The 20189-nt window shown below is 44.2% G+C and overlaps 1 protein-coding gene across 43 annotated transcripts in view; it reads right to left on the reverse strand.

Moving 5' to 3' along the window:
- The window catches only part of MICAL3 (microtubule associated monooxygenase, calponin and LIM domain containing 3), a 230876-nt gene that overhangs the window by 187307 nt on the left and 23380 nt on the right, over window positions 1-20189 (reverse strand). For 36 of the 43 annotated variants that reach the window (XM_083572503.1, XM_083572494.1, XM_083572490.1 and 33 more), the window contains exon 1: window positions 5677-6078. The exons of 1 other annotated variant lie outside the window; for it this stretch is intronic. The gene's annotated coding sequence lies outside the window, so the exon portion shown is untranslated. Of the gene's footprint in view, window positions 1-5676; window positions 6180-20189 lie in introns of those variants that run through there. 6 more of the 43 variants (XM_083572507.1, XM_083572474.1, XM_083572505.1 and 3 more) reach the window with 5 other exon arrangements.

A 20189-nucleotide genomic window follows, 5' to 3' on the forward strand; every position in this document is an offset into this window, starting at 1 on the left:
CGTTACTTCCGGGTTTCGCCGCTTGTGCATGCACAGATGCTCAAAATGACATCACGCCCATGCACGGAAGCAGCAAAATGCGACCCGTGCATGCACCGACGTGCCCTACGTTCCATTCAGGATGCGAACGGGGCTCCGGAACGGATCCCGTTTGCATCCCGAGGTACCACTGTACAGTCATACCTCATGTTACCTTTGCTTCATGTTACGTTCTTTCAGGTTACATCCCGCGGCGACCCGGAAGTACCAGAAAGGGTTACTTCTGGGTTTCGCTGCTTGCACATGCGCAGAAGCGCAAAAAAATAACATAATGCGCGAGCGCAGAAGTGGCAAATTGCAACCCGCGCATATGCAGACGCGCCGCTGAGGTTTGCACTCTTTTCATGTTGCGAACGGGCCTCCGGAACGGATCCCATTCACAACCAGAGGTACCACTGTACACTTACTTGGAAGCAAGAATAATTGAACATGGTGGGATTTCCTTCTGGACAAAACATGCAAAGGGTTGGGCTGTAAGTGAACGAGACCCCTTCCCCCTGCATGTTAAGAGGGGAGTTTAACCCTCCATTCTTCAAATGCCCTTTAAATGTGCTCCTGCCTAGAAAGACAGAATGCAGAATCAATGTCCCTACAGGTGTTGTGCAGCAGAACAGCTCCCCCTGCAATCTATTAATAGCAACCTCCCAAGTTTCTTGCTAGGCATATCTCAAGTGGAAAGGAAATCCAGTAGGCTGCAACCTGCTAGACCTAACAGCTGTTCTTTTACAAAGGAAACTGTTTTGGCTACCTCAAGCTGTCTCTTTGGGCCTAGTTCTTATGATCAGCAGGTGGTTAAACCTATTGCGTGTTCAGACCCAGAAACCTTCCCCCTAAATAAATTCACACTTGACTCAAATTTTGGTTTTGGTTTTTGGCAGAATTTAGGCCACAACTTTATTGATTACAGAAAGTGACTGGTTGCATAGGCTCTGTTCGACTAGCTTCCTGCCATGCAGGTAGCGCTGACCCAGGGTTCCAGCATAGGTCAGCCAAGGGTGAACACCTGAATAAGCAGAAAGCTGGGAACGGGCTAACTCCACCACCCAAATGTCGCCCTCGACTCAGGCACAGGCACAATCTCCTCTTAGGGGCTGACCAAACCATCGAGTCCCTGGATTCCTTTAATGGAATACCCTTCAAATAGGGATGGCGAGAGCGTTCTCCCATCCCTATCACCTGAACCAGAGCCCATCCGCAACCTTACAAGTTGTGACGATTTGCTACGTGGCAGGCGAAATGCAAATGACAACAGCCAATCAGCCAAGTGGATTCCTGCCATGCCCCTATCCCAATGACAGACAATACACAATGGCATAGCAAGGTCAAGCACAAAGCCCTAAAAGTAGGGAAAGGTGGGCGGGTGTTCCGAGTGCACGCGCTAGAAGAGGAAGCTCTGGGTCACGTGCATGGGCATAAATAGGCCCCTCGAACCGTTTGGACTGTTTCCCATTGGCCAGATTGCACCCAGTTTCGAGGGACCTACCAATCGGGTGTTGTGGCTGACCAATCGTACCCACCCACAACACAGGGTGTCGGTTTTCCAGGTCTCACCGCAATACGTGCCCTCTTTAAGGGAGGACCCGATTTTCTGGATTTTATCACTTCACACCACAAGTGACTGAACATCCCCTGCATATAGACAAGTAGCATATGAGGAAGAAGGTACCCCTCTTCCCAGCCTGCCACTTTTCTGTACATACAGAATGTTTTCGTATAGAAAAGCATTTAACAGCGTGAGCCCACACTTGCGGGAGGAAACGAAAACAGCCACAAAATCACCATTTTGTACTGTAGCTAGGTGCTGACCTGGATATGAGAATCCTGGATTCAAATATCCCTGCTCAGATGTAAAGGGTACCATTGGATGAAAAAACTCTCTTCCTAACCTCACTTTCAGGGATGTCATGAGGCTAAAATGCCACTGGAGAAAGAGCAGGAAACAAAAGTAATTAAAATAAATTACTACTTCCTTTCTTTCACTATCCCTGCTTCACAGCCTTCATTGCAGCTGGCAGCTACAAGTCCAGGAAGGAGGAACGATGTCTTCAACATTATTATTATCACCATTAATTTAATTTAATTTATTACGTGCCTTTCACCCTAAGGTGTCAGGACAGGTTGCAACAATTTAAAATACAAACACAACTACAATAGATGAGAATTGTTACTGACAGAAATGAGAAAGCATTGGGCCTTCCCAGGGTTGGGAAAGGTGTTCTATTTAACAGTAAACATGCCCTCTATGAGATCTGGTAGTATGACTTCCAAAAGACCATGAAAGATTGTTATGCCCATACAATCAGTTGCTTCTATTTGACAAATCCTGAACACTCACTCCTGTTTTACATTCAGTGCATAAGAGTTGGGCCCAATGTAAAATTGGGGGGGGGGGGGGCAGATCCACTCCAGATGAACCATAACTCCAATTCCCAACTTTTGTTTCTAGCATTTGTGAAACCTGAGATAAGTGACAACATGTATAGCAGACATTCCTCTTCTCATTTTTAAAAAAAGAAATCCACCTGATCCCCCATTTCAGTGGTTTACTCTTCCATGCCGGAAAAATTCCCATGGACCTCCATGGATGCAAGTGAAGGTGAAAGCCCTGACCTGTGTAAATTTTCTGCATGCACACACTTACTGTACACACTGGCCCATGAATGTGTTAATGTTAGAATGCCACCTATTAATAGCCCACCAGCATGGTAATATTACATGTGTGAATGGGCCCATATATATGTAACAGGTGCACTTAACTAAATTTTTCATCTTGCCCTCAACGAAGCATAAATGGTTTGGTCTTGCAGTCAACATAAACACACAACAACCCTGTGAGGTAGTTTACACTGAAAGATAGTGACTGTCTCAAGGTCACTCAGAATGGAGAGCATTTTCAGATGTCTTCACTGAGTAAAGACTGTATGGTGAGGAAAGCACAGGGTACACAAAGAACAATGGTTGCTATTTCACCAAGTTTTGCTCAGTGTAGATGCGCTGAAATTAATGAAGATGCCTAAATTCAGTTCAATAAATTCAAGAAGTCTACCCTGAGTAAAACTTAGTTGAATACCACCCAGTGCTTCTACCAGGCTTCCTGAATTCCCTCAGGTTGCTCTTTCAATCATAAGAGTGCAGCAGGAGCCTAAAGTCGTTTCGGAGATTACAGAGCACCTGGTAAATCTAGCTATACATTATGGGGTTAGGGATAGGCACCTTTGTAAAACTGCATTTTTCCATACATAACCAAATTACATCTTGAAACAGTCAATCCCAACTAGAACACACTGATTGACAACCCTCATAGTATGGAGATCTCAGAACCTCAAATTCCGCAGAGAGAGATAGAGAAAAACCTAGCCCCTCCCCCAATCTGAATTTTAACCATAAAACCCCTAGATGTAGCAGTTCCGAAACAAGACAGTGCTTGAAAATTCATCTGGCACACTCCAGGATTTAAGTAGGTATTTGGCATAATTCACTGCTTTCAGTACTAATATCTCTTTGTAGTTTCCCACACAATAGAATTGGCAAGGATCTGTCCCTTCCGTCTCTCCCATAGTTAATGGATAGCTATCACATTAGACTCTGTAAAAAGGCAATCAATCATAACTGGTTGCATTGTTCTCTGCCCAGAATGAAGGGCATCGTAAGATACCTCCTGTAAACACATCTAGACAAGATATGCAAGGCAAATAAGATTATCTTCCAAATATTAACTGTTTGAAATATAGAACGTGGACACATGCATGCCTAGTCCCACACAAAAGTGTTTCTGTGCAATATAAAACTGTCTGGAGTAAATAGTGGAACACAGTACACTCAACAATCGGGGAAGGGGAGCATACACCAGATAAGGGAAGTTTTATTGTTTACAAATTCAACAAATGTCATTCCTTATAAATCCTTGCTTCATTCGAAACAATACAACCCCATCAAGCAGCCATGCAAAAATAAATTCCCCTACAAGAAGTTACAAAAAGCTTGCCTGCTACCTCTTCCCAGTTCTAAAAATCTGCTTCCCTTCTTCTCTGACTTGCTGTGCTCCCAAGTAAAGGGCACACATAGAACTTTTCCTCAAAGGGGAGGGGGGAGAGATTAATCTTCCCCAAACACATCTTCCACTATGCTGTGGCTGATATATGGTCTACAAGTGATTATTTCCTCCCATTCAAATACACCTTGGCTTTATCCACACAAGTAACCAACAAGGGTTTTCTGCAGCCTTTGGGACTTTAGAAATGTTCGCACATTTTGCACAGATAAAATAACAAAGGGTTGCTCTTGCTGAATAACATCCCCTTGGTACCAGACGAAGCTCTTCACCAATAGCACAGGGCCCTGTTTCAAAACTCTGCACCTCTGTCAAATCTATCAGACAAAGAGCTCACTTGAACAGGATTTCTTCAAGACCAATTTGCCCTTGAGACCACTAAATGGCCTAATCTTGTCCCTCCAAGCCTGGACGGCAAAATATTAGGGTTCAGTTTCAAGAAGAGTTCATTGCCCAGGAAACTTCTGCCGCACCCGACCCCACGGTTCATCCACAAAGAACGTATAGTAAGTAACAGAGATTGAAACTGCCTTTGAAGACAGTCAGAGTATCCCATAACCAGCCTTTGCAAAACCCAGATTTAGAGCTTTTGCAGAGAAGAAGTGCAACAATCTGGCAAGCTTAAAGCTGGCTCATTTTAGAAATCCAACACTCCGCACTAAGTACATCAGAGCCCTTCCCATGCTGGTGAATGCCAGTACATGGAAAGCAGTCAGGCACAAAAGGCTGAGAATTTCTGCATATGCATCTTATCCCACACAATCCTCAAACACAGGAGACGCTTGGAGACGTGCCTAGATCAGGGCTTCGACTTTGCCGTTGCGCTTTAGGCAGGGCAATCAGATACATGTTTTGCCGCGGTGTTAATGCGGATCTGTTACTCTTTATCTGCCAGCTACCAGTGATACGCAATACTATCCCGACGCTACGGAAAGGATTGGCTTGTCTCCGATACTCTGTGTGTGAAGCAGAGGTTTCCGGTCCACTTTTATTGATCGCATACGTAGGGAATCCCAAAAGACTGCGGGTGGGTTTTTTTGCATTAATTAATGCAGAGAGCGGAGGAATGTTTTCATAATAGAGAATGCACGAACGTCCTAAAAACCCACTCCCCCCCCCCCCTTTACCCGCAGCAACACACATCACAGCAGGGAAGCTCTCTGCTCTGAGCAGAACTGAGGAGGGCGCTCCTCCTGCTATTATCTAAGGTTGTGGGGAGAAGAGGATTCCTTGCTCCCATTTCTTTCTTTTGTAAAAAAGGAACCCCAATAAACCGCCTCCGCGTACCCTCCCTTAAAAAAAGAGCGGCAACCACGCTCTTCTGCAGCCAGCAGGACCAGAAACCTTCATGCAGAAAACACCCTTCCCAAAGGCATCATCTTCCCCAACAATGGAGGAACAGGCCACCCCACTAAAGCCCTCGATCCCTGGGACTTCGGTGCAGAAAAAGCGACAGCCAGCCCGGCAGAGACCCCTCCCCACTATTCCGCCAGCCCCGATCCTCAACCCTGGAGCTGGAATCCAGCCGCGGGAAAACGATCTGCCCCCCTCCTTCCCTCCGGCCGGTGCATTGCAGCCTCCCGTACTTGCTCATGACCGGTGCCCGCTTGCTGGGGGAAGAAGAAGTTCGCGCAGCGCGCGTTAAGCCGCAGGGCGAGCCCCGCTGCACCGTCGCCCGGTTCCCTGGGGCTTCTGGTCTCCGGCCGGCTGCGCTCCGCGTTGCACGCGCTCCAGGCTCTCTCCTCGCCGGGCAGGCGAGGGAAGGAACAGCGACAGGCTCGCACACACCTTGGCAGCCGTTGCCCGCTGCTGCTGCTGGGCACGAGGGACGCGGACGGGGCCAGCTCGTCCTCCCCGCTTCTTAAAGAAGCACGCGCGCCGCTCCGCTCCGAGGTTTATGGAGCGGGAATTAGCCAACGGCGGCCAATGGGGACAGGGAGCGGCGTCTCCGGGTTGGCCGCGTCCGCTCGCACACCCCTCCGCCGGGAGAGGCGGTGGTGCGGTCCGAATTGTGATACAAAAAGGAAAGGCGGCGGTTGGCCGCCGCGCGGAGACGCGAAGCAAAGCGGCCAATGGGAAGCCGCTCAAGGGACTGCAGCAGGGCCAAGGCGCAATGCATTTAAAGCGGCAGAGGCTAACGGCGGAGGGCGGTTCAGGTGTCTGGAGGAGTCCCAAGGAAAGGAGGAGAGGAAAGAAAAGGGGGGAGAGGGAGAAAGAAAGAGAGAAAGCAGCACACGCCCTGTTCACGTCACAGCCTCTTACGTGGGAAGAGAGCAACCTTGACCTCCAGCTATCCAATAATTTGCAATGCCATTTCAATACAGTACAGCAACACCAGCCAAAAAAGCACAAGAGGGAGTAGGAGAGGCGGCGGCTGTAGGAAGCGGGCTCGGGATTATTGCGCCGGCAACGGCTCTGCTTGCGAGAGCCGTTGGGCGCTTTGTATTAGGAACGGCTAAAAGTTTAAGGAAGGATTTTCGAATATACGCAGTGCCCTTGAACCACTGCGCTTCGGGGGGGGGGGACGTTAGAAATTAGGGTCAAAACATATATATACACACACAGAGAGAGAAAGAGAGAATGTTGTAGTACTTCGAAAGCTAAGTATTTCCAGTGTGCAATGCTATACCGGTCTTTTCAGAAGCAAAGCCCTGAGTTCCCTGGGTTTGAGTTCCATCAAGTTTTAGTGTGAATGGGATTGCAGCTTTATTCTACCATAAGCTTGCGTGCACTAGAAGCCGCTTAATCAGATACTGTAGATGAAGCGTTATTCGCAAAAGCCTACGTTACAATAACTTTGCCAGTCTTTCATGTGCCGTAAGACTCCTGTTGACTGCTGCTACAGACTAACAGGGCTTTGAAAGAGTTCTCAATATACAAACAGCTAAAGAGTCTCGCTCACCCTCCCCCCCCCCCCCGTTTACGCTGGTGCATTAGTTCCTCTTGCGGCCCGATCCTGTGCACACATTCAAAAGCAAATCCCAAAGAAGTTTACTCCTCAAGAAGCATAGGACTGCTGCCTTACTGTGGTAACTTGCAAGCAGCTCGTTTCCACAGAGGTGTTACAGGAAAAACAAACCTAGAAGTCAGCTTTCTTTCTCCAAGGGACTATGGGAAATGTAGTTTTGCAGGGGTTGATCATTCTGTGTTAGATGCCCCCCCCCCAAAAAAAAAATCTGAAGAGTTCCATGGGAAAAGCCCAGATATGGTACACTAATTAACAGGGTTGGCAAACCCATGAGGTAAGGTGAGGTGACAGCCTCAGGCAGCTGCCAATATGTGTGCTTGACACAGCTAAAGCATTAAAATAGTAGTGTTATGAGAGGAACTGAACTGATTAGGACTACTGTACTAGAGATTTTTCCAAAGTACAGTAATGTGCCTTGATAGTTGGGAACTCCTCTACATCCTGTGGTATGCAATACCACATTTGGAAGGTTGGTTAGTTAGTTATACTTCCTCCCAAAATACCCAGGGCAGCAAACAACAAGTGACAAAACAAAGCATTCTTCAAAACAATTCCAATACAGTACAGATGAAGGCTTGCTCCAGAAACAGAGATGGCATCTTGTCTAATATTCAAGGTGAAGCAATTCTCAAGAGTAGGTGCCACAAGGCCCGATTCCTACATTGTGCAGAATGGACCTCTTTATAAGTTTCAGGCATCCTAGTATTCCAGGCTATATAGGGCTTTATACACCAGAACTTAGCCTGGTACCTAACTGGCATGCTCTCTATCTTGTCATGGTAGACAGAGAAACAGAAGAGAAAGGGGGGCTGCAATTAGCTGAAGTGGAGGTACAGCTTTCAGAGCTACAGCTGTGACTCCTTTGAAATCCAATGCTGTTAATATTTGTAACCAAAAATAAACCTGTACCTTAAAGTTAATTTTTTAAAAATGCACCACTTAATGTTTCTTAACCCTTCAGAAAACTGAAAGTCTGCTGGACTAAAGGAACAGTAAATTTAACATTTCAGGTGGGGGAATAAAGAGAAAAATCTAGAGCACAGCATTGGAGGGCTTTTAGTGCCAATTAAAACTTTATCTCTTTAGCCAGTTTTTTAATTGTGTGGATTCTTCGCGTGCTAGGAAACTGACTTTTGAATTAAGGAAGAGGAGTACTTGTGCCCACTGCTTTTAATGTTTTTACTGGACTTGTTGTGTTGTTAGTTTGATTTTGTATTTGATGCATCCTGTACTAGGATCACTTGCTTGATGAGGGGTGGTTTAAAAATGAAATCAATAAATAAAATTTAAAATATTGTTTTCCCAGAGTGGGAATTAAAACAGGTGTCTTATTTCTCTCACACACCATCTATGGCAAGTCTATATATTCTAGAACAGCCACATGGAAGCCATGGCAAGGAGGGGACCCTGCATGTGGTCCTATCTCCCCTTGTTGTGTCACAGCCATTGTAAGTAGAGTGCCATATGAGTTGTTTACATTGCATGGGCAATCTAATGACACCAACAGAAGTTCCTATTGGTCATAGGGGTACAGATATTTTCCACACAGTCATGGCAAGCTATTCTGCATATTACAGTCTTTACACAAAGCAATCACCCAGAGGATGCCACCAGCAGCCTTTAAGCACAATTGTGATTTCTAGACCAGTGCTTCAATTCTTTCTCAGAGTGGTACTAAATTAGCTTAACTCCTACTATACTCCAGTTTAAGTCGTTTGTGACTAGACTGCTGCATAATTGTGTAATTAATCCCAGGATTAAGGGGGTTAGCCTTCAAGTTCTTGACCCCCTGCTGTGAAATGCCAGATTGTTTAAAAGACTAGCGCTGGAGAAAAAAGATGGAAATCACATATGGGGGGCGGGGGAAGACCAAATAAAAAATTAATAATGCTTTCAAAAGCAGATGCTCGCATTACTGAATGAGAGATGCAAGCTTTGTACTGCCACAGCTATGGAAGCAGGGCTTTGTTCCAACATGCCCACCCTCCTCCCCAGCCTATCAGCAATCATAATAAAGTGCTAATAATGGCCAAAGCAATTCCCACTAGTGGAATAAGAAACCACAGCAAATGTCAGCCTGAAGCTGACAATTAAAGTCTAGAGGAACCTTACACTCCAGTCAAGCTCTTTGAAGAGGACTTTATTCTCTGGTTTTAATCCTATAGCAGGATTATTCACATCAACATTTTGTCTGAATTTCCATAGATACTGTGATGTTGCATTGTAGTACAAGGGAGGCCCTGACCAAATCTACAATAAAATATGATGCACATTTCCCCCCTGCATTCCCTTTTCATAGAACAAAATCTAATATCCTTAACCCAATCTATCAGTGAAGCCCATGTAATGTTGCATCTCTTAGAATGGTCTAAGGCTGTTTCTCAAATAGTGAGCCAGGACCCACGAGTGATAATTGTGCCACTTTCAGATGGATATCAGTGCCACAGCCTGCCCAGGGCCTCCTCACTAGAGATGCGAAAGCCTGGGGTGAAATGTCCCACCTACCCCCATTTTTCGAGGGCTTCACATATACACCTCACTTGCCTGTCCCAAGCCCTGCCATAGCTTTTTGGCTGGACCAATGCCCTTAGCAGCAACTCCTTGGTTGCTGAACAAAAGTGGGCAGAAGTTTGGAAGAGGGGAGGAAGTTCTCAGGGGAAAGTGCCAGAGAAAGTATTGAAGGAAATATAATTAATTAATAACAAAGGAAAATTCAGCAGCTCACTTTAAGCTTCTGATTGTTTCTTTGGAGCTCTGCTCTTACCTGTCAACACCTGACATCATGTCTGACATCGGGGCGAGTGTGGCTTGCCCCAAACAGCTTTGCAAGCCAAGTGACAATGCCTAGTGGGCCAAGTCTGGCCTGTGAGTCAGCGGTTCCCCACCTTTCTCTACAATAAGTGCCTGTACTTAACATGAGTCACAGAGCTTTGGAACTCTTTGTCACAAGGAAAACCCTACAGCAAAGAATTTTGTAACTTCCAAAGGAAGGCAAGTTAATTAGTAGACTATGATCTTAATTAACTGCCAGATGATTGTGAAAAACTGCCATTGTTTTGTGACTTGCTTTGGCACCATACTACTATTTTGGTGGGTTTCAGTAATTTTGAACCATCTCAAATGGGAACCCCTGGTCTAAAGCTCAGTGTGAGGTACTGGTTAGGGTATTGGACTAGGCCTATGGAAACCCAACTCCAAATCCCCATTCAACCATAAAGCACATTGGTTTACCTTGGGCCCACCACTATCCCAGCCTTACCTAACTCACAGGGTTCATCTAGTCCAGCCCCTGCCATGCAGGAATCTCAACACGCAGTCTCCCTTCCAATTTGCTGCACCACTATATGTCAGGGACGGTGCTGAGGAGGGCTACACTGAGGAAGAATGGTGGGAGCCACCCCCTCCTCCTGATCCTGAATCTTCCCAGGAGCAGGAGGACAGTATAGATTTGGAGCAGTGGTTTGCAGAGGGGCACAGTTCAGAAGGCAGAAGCTGGGAAATACTGGATGGGGAACATCTAGCAGAAGAAACACTAGGAGAGAGTGAGTTAACAGATTCACAGTCTCTGGATAGTATCCACACACACCCCTTCCCCAAAGTCTCAGAGAGCTCAGAAAGCGTCAGAACAGAAAGTGCAGAGGGTACAAACACGGATTACAAAATGTAGGAGTGACATGGATTAAAAGGAATGGAGCGGGGAGTGACCTTAATTGGGAGCACCACCACTCTGTTTAGATGCTTTCTTTTGTCCTTCACCGTGTTTATTAAAGAAACTAACTGGTAAGAATTCCCTTTCGTTTGATCTGTTCATTTACTGCCACAGGAGAGGAAGCCAATTCCACGAAGCCTGACACTGTATGCCCTTTGAGCACTTTGACAGGATAAAAAGTATCAAGAAAATAATAATATAAAAATTGTAGAGAGGTCATTTTGAGAATGTGACGGAGGATTAGGTTTCCCACCAGCACTATTCTTCAGAGTACACTGCAACCCAACCCATGTTGCCAAACAACTACTAGACCCTTCCTGTATACTGGGCCCACTGATGTTCCTTAAGAGGTAAGGATTTGGCCCAGAGGTATCTAGTTGCTGAGCAGTAAGAGCACTAGAGGAGAGCATTTGTGTATGTACATTATAGATATACATAGTTCTGCCATAGTTCTTAATGTTATCATCCCTACACATGCTTTATTGTGGCATGAGCTGCTATGTCCTAACTAGGCTGTTCTGGAATTTGTCAGAACACAAGGAGTGATTAATATAATCCACTGCCTACTACCACCAAGAAATATTTTACACAAACTATGTAATTAAAACCAAAGCTGTTAGCAGTTGCATCCACACAACCTATGCCAAGTTCAACAGGACTGGCAACATGGTGTCCTCATTCAGCTCCCTTGACTTGTCTCACTACAGTAAACAACAACATACAGCAAGAGATACACAGAATTGGAAGAACAGTAGCCAAGTTCATAAGTGATGCAAACTTACTACGGGGGGGGGGGGGGGACACTGCTGTCAAATTCTAAACACCCAGCATAATGCATCATTGTGTTAGCAATAACAAGGGATCCTTTGATGGCAAACACTTACAGAGTTATTTGGGAAAGCCCTCTCTTGTCATCTACTATCATAAACTTCCTTTTGAAGCTGGTCACATTTGACAGGGCAGCTCTTAATTCTGAAGGGCAAGTGTCCACATTTGTAAAATAAAAATAAAAAAATAAATTAAATTAGAACGTGAGTTAGCAGCATCATCAGCTTCTGAAGCCCAAGAAACTATTGACATTAATTACTATATGGTACTTTGCTGGAATAATAGGAAGGTTAATCCATAGAACCAAAGGAGAAAACAAAAATCTGGAGTTGCACCTTTGACAATGCAATGTTGTATGCCACATTTCTGGAGGAAGTGTGGAATTTCAGCAAAACAATAAATCCCCGTTATTTCCAGATATCAACTTAAATATTAAGAGTTTCCATGTTTGTAATTAAAAGGAAGCAAGGACAAGTATAACATCCCTGGACCCAGAAATAAAGGCAAACAGGAATTAGGAAAAACACAGTTTTAAGATTCCACAGAACCTCCACATAGGAGTTTTAAGCCACCGCCTCTAGCAGCCATATATGATCTTGTTAAGGCATGTCTCTGTACACTATAGGTTGCTGACAACTGTCCAATATAAGGGAATATTTATTAATTTAAAAACCCTGTAAGGGCACCTTTATATTTTTAAAACAGGAAGGGAAAGAAGAAGCTATCACCAAGGCATTATCATTCTGTCTGAGGAACAACCAGCTGTAGCAGACTAACTGTAGGCCATGGGTAGGCAAACTAAGGCCTGGGGGCCAAATCCGGCCTAATTGCCTTCTAAATCCAGCCCGCGGACGGTCCGGGAATCAGCGTGTTTTTACATGAGTAGAATGTGTCCTTTTATTTAAAATGCATCTCTGGGTTATTTGTGGGGCATAGGAATTCATTCATTAATTTTTTTCAAAATATTGTCCGGCCCCCCACAAGGTCTGAGGGACAGTAGACCAGCCCCCTGCTGAAAAAGTTTGCTGACCCCTGCTGCCGGCCAAATGAAGGAGGCCTATGAAGGTTGCCCTTGACAAGGAGGAGGTTGTAGAGGTGAATTATTGGGGCCTTGTACTTAACTACTATTGAAACATCTCTATAGACTGGACCACGCCAAAGTAAACAGAGAAGAACATTAAGAATAAAACCTACATTCTAGGCTGTTTCCCCACTGCTCAGCCTTCTCACTGCTACTACACTTCAAAAGATGAATTTTTTAAAAGCCAGAAAAGTGAAGAAATATACAGCACACTATACCAAAACACTAAATTCCTATTATAATTTAACGTTTTATTTTCTTGTTTCCCCGTGTTAATTGCCAGCCTCAACCTTTCTGTTCCATACCCACCCATTATCTCAAGCCATCACATTGCCATAACAGATCACTAGTACCCATTTTTGCGTGTTCAGACCCAGAAACCTTCCCCCTAAATAAATTCACACTTGACTCAAATTTTAGTGTTTTTTTTTTTTTTGGCAGAATTTAGGCCACAACTGTATTGATTACAGAAAGTGAATGGTTGCATAGGCTCTGGTTCGACTAGCTCCCTGCCATGCAGGTAGCGCTGACCCAGGGTTCCAGCACAGGTCAGCCAAGGGTGAACACCTGGATAAGCGGAAAGCCGGGAACAGGCTATCTCTGTCACCCAAATGTTCCCCTGGATTCAGGGGCGGGCACAACCCCCTCTCAGGGGTTGACCAAACCATTGAGTCCCTGGATTCCTTTAATGAAATACCATTCACATAGGGATGGCGAGAGCGTTCTCCCATCCCTATCACCTGAACCAGAGCCTATCCGCAACCTTACAAGTTGTGACAATTTGCTATGCGGCAGGCGAAACCCAAATGGCAACAGCCAATCAGCCAAGTGGGGGAAATTCCTGCCATGCCCCTGTCCCAACGACAGACGACACACGACGGCATAGCAAGGTCAAGCGCAAAGCCCTAAAAATAGGGAGAGGTGGGCGGGTGTTCCGAATGCATGCACCGAAAGAGGAAGCTCTGGGTTACGTGCATGGGTATAAATAGATCCCTTGAACCGTTTGGACTGCATCCCATTGTCCAGATTGCACCCAGCTACGAGGGACCTACCAATCGGGTGTTGTGGCTGACCAATTGTACCCACCCACAACACAGGGTGTCAGTTTCCAGGTCTCACTGCAATACGTGCCCTCTTTAAGGGAGGACCCAGTTTCTCACTGGGGATGTCAGGCTTGTTGCACACTTACTTGTCTTATGGACTGAAGGGTCACTTCTCTGAGCAAAGGCAACCACACAGCAATCTATAATCTTAAAAACCAATACGGTTCAAAGCAATACAATAAACTAAAACACTCAGGTTTGCAGGAAAACAAAAATGATTGGGAGGGAGATGGGGAAAATTCTTAGTTACCAAGTTCTTATATGTATTCTTTCTAGGAGGGAGAGGCAAAACAAACCTTTGTCACAGCCCCCCAGGTCCCAGGACATTAAGCCTGTAACCAAGCATAAGTATCATAAGTATATGCTATTAAAATAACTGCATGCTTTTCATTGTTTACTCTTCCTTCCCCTTCCTTTGTTTCTTCTTTGTCAAATTTTGGATTTTAAGTTCAAGGCAGGGAGCTCTCTTGACTAATGGCTCTCTCTAAAATAATTACATAATTTTGAACCAAAGAAGTTTGTACTCTCCACTCCCAAAATGTGTGTGTGTGTGTGTGTGTGTGTGTGTACAAATAATGGGGTTTAGACTTTTTAGTTAGGTTTAGGTAGAGGCACAGCAGATTGCACCAATCACTACCTGATGGATTTTATAACATTAGATGATCATGGAAATATATTTTAAACATTTTGTCTCCCTGGAATAAGACTTCTGAAACTGGTAGACACATAGCTTTTTTCTGGGTTTGTTTTTTTTTAAAGTGAGTGAGGCCTTAAAATAGCTTTCTGTGATAAATCTTTCTTTGTTACAAATACAGTGACTCATCATACCCTAATTCATGTTCAATAACAGGAAAATACTGAATGATTAAATTGTAGGATGCATGCCCCAGACTACAATAAGGAATTCCCCCTGACTAAGATTACCTTTGTAGAGAAAAAGGAAGAGGAGAAGTTGACACAAAGCACGACAACTGTACACATCTGATACGTCAACAGAACTGGATTTTAATTTTATTTTTAGCATCAAATACCTCCAGTTTCTGCAGCAAGAATGCTTCAGGTCTAAATTCAGTTTAGCATTTAAGACCATTTTATTCACTAGGTCAACATTTTCTTAGCTTTAACAGTTTTGAATTTCTTATGTGTGGAAAAATTAAATCTCAATTCTGTGTTAGATTTCAACTCAACACAAAAGAGGTTCAATTTGACCCATTACCCTTTCCTTCTAATAGCCACTCTCCCTTTCCCCACCCACTCCAACCTATTACACATAACACTTCTCTCTTACAGCCCACCATGATGGAAAGAGAACTCCTTAGCATAACTGTTAAAGTCCTGTGTAGAATACTTCTTTTGTGCAACCCGGCAGTTTTGATCCAACTAGCAGAACAATACTTGGTGTGTTACAGCCAGGAAAGATTATTCCCAATTTGACTGTCTAACGAATGCGGCAGGGGGAAATGATTGCAAACTTGCTCCCTTTCTGCATTAAAGATTTGCATGAATGCTGCCCATTTTGAAAGAGCACAAGGTTAACTTCTAGCAAGCAATAAAAAATATATGGTCAGATGAGTTGTGTTGCCACCAGAAAGACAGAAAGAGAACGTACTATATACAGGAGCTGCACTAAAGGATATAAAGCATACAGAAGCCAGAGAAACAAACAACAGAAGAACACATCCTTTATCACAGACCATCGGTCCAAAAACAAAATTAAAATTTAACTACCTAAAGTTCCAGATTTTGGAGGGTCCAATACAAGACCCCCTCCATGGACTCCTCTTTCCTCAGTGTGTGTGTGTCCACTGCCTCATTGCTACAGGTCCACTAGCCCCTACTGCTGTGTAGGGCCACAGCAAAAGCATACCAACCCTTGAATCAACCTCAAGTTAAAGATACAAAACCTAGATAGCTAAATTATACAATGCCGAGCCAAAATATATTATCAGTGGCAAACAAGACAATCAATAACCACAGAATAATACCACCACCCCTTCAGAAATACAAGCAGGAAAAGCAAACATTGTTTTTACCTTTTTTTAAGCGAAAAGAAATCTACCTTTGAAACAAATCCTTTGGGGTGAAACAGATGCTGATTTGCAATAAATACTCTTCTCATATATTTTTCTTTTTACGACTTGGATTCAAATTCTTATTCTTATTACCTGTAGGAAAGGAAAAAGTCTAAAACTACTAACATAAAAATATGTAAAGGCAACCCCTGCTATTTGAGTTATCAAAACTAGCACACTCAAACTTCCTAAGGGGAGGGGAATGCCTTCCTTTTGCCCTTTTAATTGATCCATACAAGCTGCTACTCTCTAAGGAGGTGGGGACTCACCAAGGGGTTAGGAAGACTCCACCCCTTTTAAGAAGGAGCCAATAAATAGGATCCCTGTAGAAGCTGAATAAGGTTGCTTTAATGCAGAAAAGGGTTTCTGGTTCTGGAAATTAGAAGTCACAAACTGTAAGTACTTTCAAATTCCATGGAGGAGAATAAGCACAGTCAATCATGTAACACACCTAATGTGCACCGACCACCAATACACATTGCTGAATATGGTTGTACATTATATTAATTGTAGCCGGCAGTAACTTGGACAGCACTGGCTTCTTCTGAAGCAGGGCATGTTAGTAAACTGAACACAACAGTTTCCTTCTGTTTAGAATGGAAGAATGTTTAACAGAATGCTCAGTCCCACAGTGTACTTGCTTGTACTTATTATAGAAGCTGTGTGACTCAAAACACATTCAGCAATAACAAATAAAGAGCCTTGTGCTTGTTGCATAAATATATGCTGTATCGTAAAAACCAATACATTCAGCATAAGCTTTTGTGAACTACAGTCCCCTTCATCAGATGCATGCAGTATTATCTGCAGCTGGCAGATATAAAATTAGAAAAGCACAGTCATATTTTTTCTTTTTCTGCATTTCAATTAATGCTGCTGCAAATGGTCACTTTAATTAACATAGCATTCTGATGAAGGGGATTCTAGTCCACAAAAGCTTATGCTACAATAACAGCGTAACCCTTGTCATGCCCATTTGGCAGTAGGCTCCATTGAGTTCAATGGTGCTTAAGTAAATGTGTATAGGATTGATATACAGTGTTAGTCTTAGAACACAAGTTCTGATCACTGCTGAAGTTCTCTGGATGGCCTTGTGCCAGCCTAAGCTATCTAGCAGCCATGGTGTGATGAGACAATGGCATAGCCCCTTGTGCATTGTGCTAAGCTCCTTGGTTGGAACAGCAGGAAACAAGATGTGATGAATAAAACAAACAGGGCTGGGGAATGATGCAGGAAGAGACTTGGATTCAATAAGAACTGGCTTGCAAGAGTATCTGTTGCCTGGATTTGCTGAGCTGTCTAAAAAGAGACTGGGGAAAGATCAGCTTTGTATGTATGTTTGTTTAAATACTGAGCGGGCAGGACTCCCCAAAAACACAAAGCAGAGAATAATTCTGGAGCAATTTCCATGGGGATGGGCAAGATGAACAAATAATTCATGTCCATTTCTGATGTCTATTATTCTTCCACATTAGGCCCTCGCCCGTGCCAACACACACACAGACACGTCTTTATGCTGCTTGCACATTGAGGGGGCGGCTTTGGCTCTTGGTGCTTAGGGAATTTCATCTCGTGACTCCCATTAGCATTGACAGGAGTTATGTGCATACATTTCCCTTTTGTCCATGGACTGGGTTGAGCTAGCCAACCCCCTTTTTCCCTTGCTGATCTGAGGTCTCATCTGTGCCAAACACTGAGGTTTTCAGCTGTCATGGAATCAAACATGGTCCATCCATGAGTTGAGAATCTCTGTTTCGTTATCTGATTTTTAAAAAAGTTTTATTTTGCTGCATATTTGGGATGCAGCCCTAAACACACATACCAGGCAGAAAGAACCATTTCATACAATGCAGCTTATTTTTAAGCAAACTCGTTTAGGATTTCACTGCATATTTTGCAAATCACCTTGGAACCAAATTTGGTGAAGGGCATCTATTAACAATTTTTTTGAGGGAGGAAACCACGCAAAGAAAATGAAATATTTCAGTGTTTATATGTGTATGTATATATGGGTGCATATATAACTGTACTCATTCGCTCACAGTCAACCCTTGGCTCTGTCTTCTCTTTGTATCTCCTTGCCTTCTACAATTAAGATTCTAAGTTCATTGGGAAAAGGTCCTGTTTTTTTTTGCTATGCTACTCTGGAGTTATATGGGGGGGGGTGCGGGGAGAATATCGTTTGGAGAATTGCCACCTGACCACAAAACAGCCACCTGACTTGCTCTTGTGCCTTGATTTGTAGCAGGTAAACATTTTCAAGGCACAAAAATTAGAATGATCACCTGCCAGCAATTGTACCTGAAGTAAGGGACTACAGCTTGCTGGCAGAACACCTGTTTTGCATGCATTCAATCCCTGGCATCTCCAGTTTAAAGGGATCAGATAGCAGGTGATGGGAATAAATCTGCCTTACGCTGGAGAGCTGCTGCCAGACGCTGTCACGACATTTCACAACACTATTTGGGCTGGAATATTTCCCACATTGCTTTGAAGGCCCTGACTGTGCTTTACTATTCGCACACCTTTCCCTTTAAGAAGCGAACAAATGTAATGTCAAAAAGCTCACCTGCATGTCAGACTGCTTGCAAAGAAGACATGCGAGGTGTAAAACATGTAAAACTCCTCCTGTCTTTCAGAATTCACATTATGATACACAATGAGCTTTGCTCCAAGTTTCATAGCCACTGCAGGCAGGAAATAGACATATCCTGCTTTGGATCGCAGTGTTTTCCCTTTACTTCCCAGTGGGTTGGGCAACATCCTTCATGCACAGCTGTTAGGGACAAGAAGGCCCTCCAGATGGGGCAGGGCAACACCACCCTGCCTAATCAAGTGATAACAGCTGGGCCAGGCCACTGGTCCATCTAGCAAGTCCAGTATCGTATTTCTCACAGTGGACAGCCAGATGCTTCCAGGGAACCCAAAGGAATGTCATGAAGGCAACAAGCCCTTCCCAACAACTAGTATCCAGTGGCATCTTATCTCTGGATGTATTTAGCTCTTGCATCTAACAGCCACTGACAGACCTATCCTCCAGCAATGTGTCAAACTTCTTTTTTAAAGCCATCTCATCAGCCAGGGGACATCACCGCATCCTTGGTAAAGAATTCAGTACATAAGCTATCCATTTAGTGAAGATGACCCAGGGGTGTTGAAATGGAACAAAAGGTCGTGGCACAACTGCTTAAGCACAGAAGGGAGAGCACCCCAGGCCCAGCCATGGTACAAAGGTTGGTCTACCCTCCTGTGCCTCTCTCCCATTTTGTACTGAACTCTGGTAGTACAATTCTTAGCAGGTGCGCTATCACTTTGGAGCCTGTGCATGCTACAAGTCCATGTCTCTCTCTGTGCATGTGTGTGTGTATATGCACATGAGAAGAACTGAGCGTGCTCCTCCTAGGAACAGTTGGCATGGATCCATGCTGGCATCTCTGGGTCTGTAAGGCACAAGTCACTTGAGGCTCACTGTAACATTATCATGCTGGTATGAAGCAACTGCAACCCTTTGTGCTTCTGTCTCTTTGATCTCAAAGGACACCAAGGAAATAAAATGCATACAGTTGAGGCTGGATGTGTGGACACCAGTACACTTTGGAGTCTGGTATACACACTGCTGCAAACCCCCTAGGGCTGGGGTCTGCTCTCATCAGGGCTCCAGAAGCGAACTTTCCCTGGAATGGAGAGCTGTGGTCTTTAGTCCTCACAGCATAAAGACTGCAATAATTTGCATGTTTACTCTGTATGCAATAGGACTTACTCCTAATAAGTTTGTTTTGCATCGCGGCCTTAACCTAAACACATTTACTATACAGTAAGCCCTGTTAAGCACAATGGAACCTGTTTCTGAATAAGCATGCACAGGACTGCATTGCCCCATAACCACATTTGTGTATACGTAATATTTCCCCTGTTATAGCTGCCTTTGTCTCTCTCTGTCCCCTGTTTACTTGAAATTTAGATTGCAAAGTTCTTGGGGCAGGGACCTGTCTCAGTTTAAATTAGTATTTAAGGCATCATGCATGCGTGTGTGTGTGTGTACACATACACACACATAAAACTAGTGAACGTCCCTGCAAGACCTCTTCCCTTTTTAATGTTTTCTCATCCACTGCTGAATGTGGATTGTATACAAGCTCCAAAAAACATACATTTACTTATGAAACCCTGCAAACCACAATGCACATGTAAGTGTCAATTATCATTATCAAACCAACTCCAGCGTAGACCTCTAGCTTCCGTTTACAACACTGACTGTATGCCCTGACCCGCCCCTTACAGTGTATTCACAGAATCCCTCCAACAAAAGGCGTTATGCCCAATTATTTTCCCTCTAAG

This window comes from Podarcis filfolensis (assembly GCF_964270895.1).
Source record: "Podarcis filfolensis genome assembly, chromosome: 10".
NCBI classification, from domain to species: Eukaryota; Metazoa; Chordata; class Lepidosauria; order Squamata; family Lacertidae; genus Podarcis; species Podarcis filfolensis.